We start from the raw sequence: 8,673 nt of genomic DNA on the forward strand, positions 1-8,673 counted from the left end.
CTTTCGGCCCTGGCACGTTCAACGGGCAAGATCCGCCACTGCTCGTAATAAGCTTGAATCAAGTCCTCGCAGGATCTATACACTGAACGAGGCAAGAACTTTACCCAAACTACCCTTTTAACCCCCTATCAGGCAGTTAACGTGCTTTATATAGACTGTAAAGACACGAATGAGTGAATCAACAAAACATGAAGAAATGATAGAGTAAAGCTCACTTTCTATATAAAAAACTATTTCTTAAAGTTATTAATACATACCCAAATAAAAAGTAGCCAAAGCTTGGAAAGCAAAAGTAATACATAAAAGATTTGTCTTCACCAAGTGATGTAAGAGATTTAGCCAAGCATGGCCTTTGTTTGACATGAACTCTTACGATCAATCTTGGATCCCGAGACTACTATACACACTCTAAATGTGGATGATGTAGGAATGTGGTGGATGATGGAGTTGTAGTGGTGGTGGATTGGTGATAGGTGAGAGAGAAGTGGTTTGCCAAAGGATGAGTTGGTAATGAACCAAGCACCTCTATTATAGCTGCAAATAGACCCTTCACACGGCCCCATGTCCTTTCCTCTCTGTCTTCATTAATTGCACAATGTCATTCGGTATGCACACACGGCCCCGTGTGTCAGAGAGCACGACCCCTTGGTTAGTACTGTGTTGTACTTTGAGAGATTCTGCATATCTGGGAGTTGACCATGGCCCCGTGTCTCTTGTCTGCTTTGTTTGTCTTGTTCTGCATGGACTTTGGAGTGGGACACGACCCCATGCCTTGGTGGCACGACCCCGTGCTTGTCTTTTGGTTTGTTGTTTTGGTCTTGGTTGTAGCTTGGATGGAAGGCATGGTGTGTCAATTCTTCTTTCTTGTATTAAAATCTTGATACAAAGAAACACACTTTTTCAACATTAGTACATAAAAGGGGTTGATTTTATGACTTGTTTGATATAATTTATATGTTGCTTTTTGTGCATATCAGAAACCATTAGAGTTGTGTTGGCTGTTGCAGCTCAACTAGGATTGACTATGTATGAGTTAGATGTAAAGTCGATATTCTTAAATAGGGAATTAGCCGAGGAGATTTATGTTTAGCCACCAGAAGGGTTCGAAATCAAAGGTAAGAGAGATAACGTACCCAGCTAAAGAAAACTTTAAATGGTTTAAATCAGGCTCCAAGAGCCTAGTATGCCGAGATTGATAGTTATATCATTAGTCATGGATATAACAATAGGCATAACCTACAGTCTATGTCAAACGAAGTGATGGGTAATGATATGATATATGTATGTCTCTATATTTAAGCTCCAGTTCTAACCTATTTGTAAATTCAACCAAGGAATGAAGAATGTGTTTGAAATGGTTGATATGGGTCTACTTTAGTACTTCTTGGGCCTAAAGCAAAGCAACCTAGTCAAGGAATCTTCATTTAGGAAGAGAAATATGCTCACAACTTGCTAGACTGGCCTGGTTTAAGAGAATGCAAGATTGATGTTACTCCCATTAATACTAATGATAAGTTGCAGCTTGAAGATAGCTTAGACAATTGGTCTCATCTATCTAACTTGTACTAAACCTAACCTGACTTATTCCGTGAGTTTAATGTCCAGGTTTATGCAAAGCCTATCTAAGTAACACATTGATATAACCAGAAGGATTGCGCATGCACTGTGGATGATCGGGAAATTGTTTAGTAGTTCTTTTCTCTTTAGGCAGTGGAACAATCACACAAAGCTCCAAAGAATTAACATATACTATGTTTTGTCAATTAATGAAGCTGAGTATGTTGCTGCTGTAGGTGCACCATGTTAAGCCATTTGGTTTCGAAGAATTCTTGACAATGTTGGATTAAAGCAATAAAACGCCACCACTGTCTACTATGATAACAAGTCCGCTATTAATATATCAAAGAATTTTATTATGCATAGTTGATCTAAACAAAGTTCAAAACCATTCCATTAGTTAAATTGTGACACAAGAATAAGTTAGCTTGGAATATTGCAACAACAATAATCAACTAGCTAATATGTTAACCAATGCATTATCACGAGAGAAGTGTGTATTCTTTTGATATCTGTTGGCAGTCAAGGAGTTTGAATCAAGGGAATGTATTGAAGAATGATTCAAACTACGGAACTATTCACATGCTAGTGGGATTAATTAGATAAGCACAAGTCTCATGCATGTGGGTTGAACAAGTTTTACGCTAATTCATTTGAATGAAGCCTAGAAGCTAGTTTGTTAGTATTAGCATGAGTCATTTGATTTAGTTGTTATTTTCTCTGATTTTCCTATTTAAGAGTCTGTCATACTACCATTTTGAGTATGCAATTTAATAATCAACACATGAAGTCTTTGGTGTTGAAGATGTTGTCTTCAGCCCATCCCATTAAGGCTAGCCGAGAATTAGAGAAAAGAAGGGAAAGGGTTCGACCGACCCTAACGCCAATGGGCTTTAAGTGTTTTATGCCCAGTTGATCAGTTTCTTGTTTAGCAAGGGATTAACCATAATTCTAGCCTATAAATATATCTGTTGTACTTGTAATCATTATCACTCAATAAAATACGAACCCTAGTTGCCCCCGTGGACATAGGTTAGACACTGTGACCGAACTATTAAATCTCATGTCTTTTTTATTGTTTTCGTTTATTGTTTGTGTGTGCTCTAAATCCTAACATCCGATATCAGAGCCCGGGCTCTTGATCAAGAAAACACACCAGTCACCTACCACCAGTCTCTAGTCACCGCCGCCGCAAACCCTAGGGTTTCCGCCATCGACACCCACCAACCTGCTGTAGTTTCGCAACTTCGCTCTAGGGAAACCGGGTACTACCGCCGCCACATAACCAGATTAGGGTTTCCAGCCGCCTTTGCTCAAACAGACGGGTTTCTTTACTGATTTTTGCTGCTGCGATTTTCGGGCTTTCTACACGTTTTTCAAGGTCAGATTTTGGGTTGTTTTTTTCTGTTTATTGTCTCATGTTCTCTAGCTGGTTTCTGTTATTCAGCAAAGATGATGACTGATGATGAAAAGTCAGAATTGAGAAGTTTGATGGGAAGAATTTGGGATGGTGGAAGATGCAAATCAAGGATTTGCCGATATAGAAGGAACTGGATGCAGCCTTAGAGCCTCCACCTACACCTGTAACGAAAGAATGGATAGCCATTGACAAGAAGGCTATGTCAACTATGAGGTTCATTCTTTCTATGAATGGTTACAATATGTGTGAACAAACCTCAGCATGAGGAAGCATAGAGGCTTTGTCGAATATGTATGAGAAGTCATCTCCTGCCAACGAGGTGTTTCTGATACGGGAGTTAGTCAACACCCGCATGAAAGAGGGAAGTTCTGTTATTGAGAATATTAATTGTTTAATTCTCACTTGTTTAGTTTGAATTCAGTAAAATTCAAGATAGATGATGAACTGCAAGCATGTCTGCTTTTATCCTCATTACCTAACAGCAGGTTAGGAACTATCACTGTACTCACTAGGGCAGTTGAGACCCTCACTTTTATTAAAGTTTGTGACTTGATATTAAATGAGGACTCGAGAAGGAGGAATTCTGGAGAGTTAAGTCCGTTGCTCAGTACCGAGGGGAGAGAGAGAAGTAATTATAGAGGTGGAAATAGAGGAAGGTCAAAGTCAAAAAGAAGAAGCAAGTCAAGGCCAAAAAAACCAAGAAAAGACACACAATGCTGGAACTATGATGAGCATGGGCACTTTAGAGGTCAGTGCAGTAAACCTCCTAGAGACAAACAGGAGGTAAATGCTACCACAACCTCAGATTCAGAGGATGCCCTTATTTGTTGTGTCAAAAATACTGTTTGAAGATTGGATTATGGATTTAGGAGAATCGTTTCACGTTACTTCTAGCACAAAGAAGATGAAGAATCTACGGACATGTAACTTTGGTAAAGTTCGTTTGGCTAACAATCACAGTCTTGATATTACAGGAGTTGGAGACGTAGACTTAAAAACATCATTGGGAACCATTTGGACCTTGAAGAATGTTCGGGTCATTCCTGGTTTGAATTTATAGATTATTGTGCTAAAAGAGGGATCAAGATGTTAAAGACAGTTCTAGGAACTCCGCAACAGAATGGAGTTGCAGAGAGGATGAACAGAACACTATGTGGGATAGCCAGAGCATGAGACAAAATGCAGGGCTCCCAAAAATGTTCTGGGCTGATGTGGTTAACACCACAGCCTATCTTATCAATCGTGGGCCTTTAGTATCGTTGGGATTCAAGATCTCTTAACAAGAATAGAAGGGAAAAGTAGTTGAGTATGATCACCTGAGAATCTTCGGGTGTAGTGCTTATGATATTAATCCTGAAGGTGACAAGTTAGATGTTAAAGCAAAGAAGTACACACTCGTTGGATATGGGTCTGATAAAATGGGCTACAGGCTTTGGAATCATGAAGAAAGGTAGTCAGATGTAAACACGTCGAATTCAATGAAGCAGAGCTGTACAAATACAGGATTCTAGAAAAGTCAGAGGTTCTAAGAGAAGTGGTTGAGTTTGACACTAACGGTCAAAAGAATGAACCATTTACAAAACCCGAATCAGATTCTGTAGATGACACAACACCGGTAAAAAGAATGAACCATTTACAAAACCCGAATCAGATTATGTAGATGACACAACACCGGAGTGTTAGAGAGATTATCCCAGGAGATGGCTTAGTGACACTATCCCAGGAGAAGTACATCGGGAAAGTGTTAGAGATAGAGATTTGGTATAAATAGTGAGAAGACCAAGCCTAGAAACACCCTTTAGGAAGTCACCTCAAGCTTACTAAAGATCAGTGTCCCAGAACAGAAAAAGAAAAAGCTTGTCCCAGAACAGAAGAAGAAAAAGTTGATATGGCTATAGCTCCCTATGGATCTGCTGTAGCAAGTCTAATGTATGCTATGCTATGCACAAGACCTGACATAGCACACGCAGTTGGAGTTGTCAGTCGCTTTTTATCAAATCCGGGAAGAGAACACTGATGGGTGCTTCGTTATTTGAAAGGTACATCAAAGATGGGGTTGTGTTTTAAAGGAAAGGATGTGGTTCTTAAAGGTTATGCAGATGCTGACCTCGGTGGCTGTAAAAAGACATTTAGAAGCACTACAGGATATGTCTTTACAGTGGGAGGGAAAACAGTGAGTCGGATGTCCTGACTTCAGAAAAGTGTGGCTTTGTCTACTACAGAAGCTGAATAAATGGCAGTAGTTGGGCCAGTAAAGAACTAGTATGGTTGAAAGCTTTTCTAGAAAAGTTAGGGAAGAATACTACTCGCTGTATTATGACAATGAAAGTTCAGTGAAACTTGCAAAGAATCATGTTTATCATGGGAAGACGAAACACATACGGATGAGGTATCATTTTGTCAGAGGATTGATCAGTGAACGATCAATCAGTTTGAAGAAAGTCACGGGTGCTAAGAATCCAACAAATATGTTTACCAAGGTTGTGGTGATGATAAGTTGAAGCTATGCATAGCTTCAACTGGCCTTCTGGACTAGTGATGAGAAGGCGGTGTAACTAGGGAGTTTTGAAGATCAGGGGGATCTTCATATACAGAAGTACAGAAAAGATGGTGCAGTTCGAGGTCCGAAGACACCAAGTGGGAGATTGTTGGAGATGTTGTCATCAGCCCATCCCATTAAGGCTAACCGAGAATTAGAGAGAATAAGGGAAAGGGTTCGATTGCCCCTAACCCTAATGGGCTTTAAGTGCTTTAGGCCCAGTTGATCAGTTTCTTGTTTAGCAAGGGATTAGCCCTAATTCTAACCTATAAATATATCTCTTGTACTTGTAATCATTATCACTCGATAAAATATAAACCCTACCCGTGGACATAGGTTACACACTGTGACCGAACCACGTATTGCGTTCGTTTATTGTTGGTATGTATTATACCAAACTCTTTCTATGTATTTAATGAATTTTAATATTGTGGGTGTGACATGTATTATTTGTACACTTCTCATGTATTGATCAGGTTAGTGATGCACCTGATATGCGCAAGAAAGGCATCTTTGGGGCAAGCAAGGAGGTAAGTGTGAACGAGTATAATTTTGTTTTTTTAAGCATATGTTGTTGTTCATACTCATTAAATTGAAGCACAATATATTTCACTTTCAGAAATCCTAGATTAGTCACATTGGTAGCTGAAAAATTTTGTTTTCTTGTTTATTTAGAGTCACTTCTACCACTTGTTTTCCTTCCTGTTTCTTTGTTCCAGCGCCTTTCTGTAAAGCCTTGGTCTATTTCCTTCTAAAATTTTTCTCTTTTTGCTGATAAAAAGCAATTGTAATTGTCATGGATTAAACTGTGCATCGTCTCTCCTTGAACTTTCTGTTTATAAGTACTGTTTTGATCCATGCAATCTTTTCGGGTTATTAGAGGCATGATATGTTTGCTTACTCTACTAGGCTTTTTGTTCAGAAAGGGAGTTGGTGAGATGATAGGAAAGTTGAATTTAATGAAGTAAGTAATCCTATTTTGTATGCCCCAAAGGTGTTAGATTAAATGCCTAAAAGAATTGGGAATGAGATTCAAGAATCAATTGACACTGATGTTAGAGAATTAGATTATGGAATTGAAGAATCTGAAAATGAATCGGTTCTGTTAAAAACTGAACAAAAGAGTGATGTTCAAGTGTCCTCTTCAAAAACAATTGAAGGTAAGACTATGGCAATTGAAAATGTCTCTACCCATAATGAAGTGCTTGAAGAAATTTCTGAAATTGAGTTTGTATATTCTTCTGAGTTTAGAAGTGAAGTAAATGTAGGAGTGGTTGTTGATTGGAAGAAAAACAAAAACATAATGTACACAAATAAAGACATAGCAAATTAATTAGTACTCAACAATGGGTCAGGTTATGTGGTCAATTCTTTTATGATGTAAACGGAGATGTGGGCTGCGAAGTCGAGCAATTAAATCAAACGAAAATGAGGAATGAATCAACTTCTGTGGGTATTTTTGATGATGATACTATAAGTGTCAAGTTAGGAGTGTGTCACCAGGAGATGATAAAAAAAAAACCCGTTCTTGTTCTTGGGTTCCTTCATGATGTAACAGACATAAACCTTTTGAAGATGAAAGCAAGGATGTGTATGTGGCATAAATGGAAGGTCAAACTATGGCACGGTAAAATTTGTTCAAAAGGGCTTTTACAAAGTCCTACATGCTACTACTTCCATCACTATTATCTACATAAGTTGTTTGCGTATTGTGATAACCTTGGATTTTTGGTACACTCATTCTTCATGGTATGTTAATGTCCAGTGGTGTCAAGGCTGTTACTGGTTGGAACAGGTTCAAACCTACTATAGTGATTTAGTTTGGTTGGCCATTCATGGTCCTATGTTTATTCATCAAGGACAGCCTATCCACTTTAGCAAATCTAGCAGTACCACCCAATGGTCTAAATTGCTGATATATAGTTGTAAAAGGTCGCATGATATGAGTTTTGATTTAGAAGTTGTACCAAAAGATAGTGAAAAATAAGTTGTAAGACCATAAAAACAACTATCCATGGTGTAAAATCACAAGAAGTATCAAAAGGTGATAGGTTAGTGGTGAATACACCTCTCCCTATTTTGTTAAATGAAAGGTTTGGGTCGCAACCAACCATAGAAAACATAGAGGTAGTTATTATACATATACTGTAGATTAGGCATAGAAGACACGCAAGGGTATCACGAATGATCATTAGCAGGTCAGGTACGAACTCGTGCTTTTGGTTGCAGGACCTAAATGGAATTATGTTTATTAATGGCACGGAAATTATGTTAATGGAAAGCGTATACGTGTCTTACATTTTGAAGGGTTATTTAACCCCACACCTTATCTATATCAATTTTCAACTTTTGTTGCTTCATATTGTTTCTCGAAAGTACAACGTGAGTTCTCAATATGTTATGGAGTAGCTTTCCCTTATAGACACTTGTAACTGTTAGAGAATGTAGGCTTAGAAAACAGCAATGCAGGAGGATAGAGCATCTGCAGATGCTCTATTGTTTGATGCGCTAATCAGATGCTCTAATAGATGCTCTAGTACTAGATGCTCTAATTAGATGCTCTAACAGATTACAAATGCTCTAATATGTGGACAGATGCTCTAATATGTGGGATGCACTATTATGGAGCAGACGCTACTATTATGGGAGCAGATACGCTAAATTTATTAAAGTCTTATACAGTTTCCTATTTTACCGGTTTTCTTGGTCAACAAGTTGTAAACCCTAATTTGGGTATTATAAATAGTTGATAGGTCCTTTGTAATTCTTATCACCCCAGAAATAAAATCCTAACCCTAGTTGCAGCCCGTGGATGTAGGTCACATTGACCGAACCACGTAAATCTCTTGTTCGTGTTTGTGTTTAATCGTGTGTGTGTGGAAATAACCCTAACAACTGGTATCAGAGCCAGTTTTGTTCTAGTTGTTTTTTTTGCACACTGATTAGAAACCTCACGCCCCGGAACTAGTTTCTTTTTTTCCCTAAGCCACCGTCGCCGCTGCCGCCTTTCCTGTTCCGGCCGATTGCAGCCAATCAGGTTCTTTGAATAGTTTGTTCAAGCTTCGTGTCTCAAGATGATGTCTGAAGATGCTAAGACTCGTATTGAGAAGTTTGATGGGCAAGACTTCGCCTTGTGGAAGATGCAAGTCGAGGACTT

This window comes from Helianthus annuus, chromosome 5, assembly GCF_002127325.2.
Source record: "Helianthus annuus cultivar XRQ/B chromosome 5, HanXRQr2.0-SUNRISE, whole genome shotgun sequence".
Classification (NCBI taxonomy): domain Eukaryota; kingdom Viridiplantae; phylum Streptophyta; class Magnoliopsida; order Asterales; family Asteraceae; genus Helianthus; species Helianthus annuus.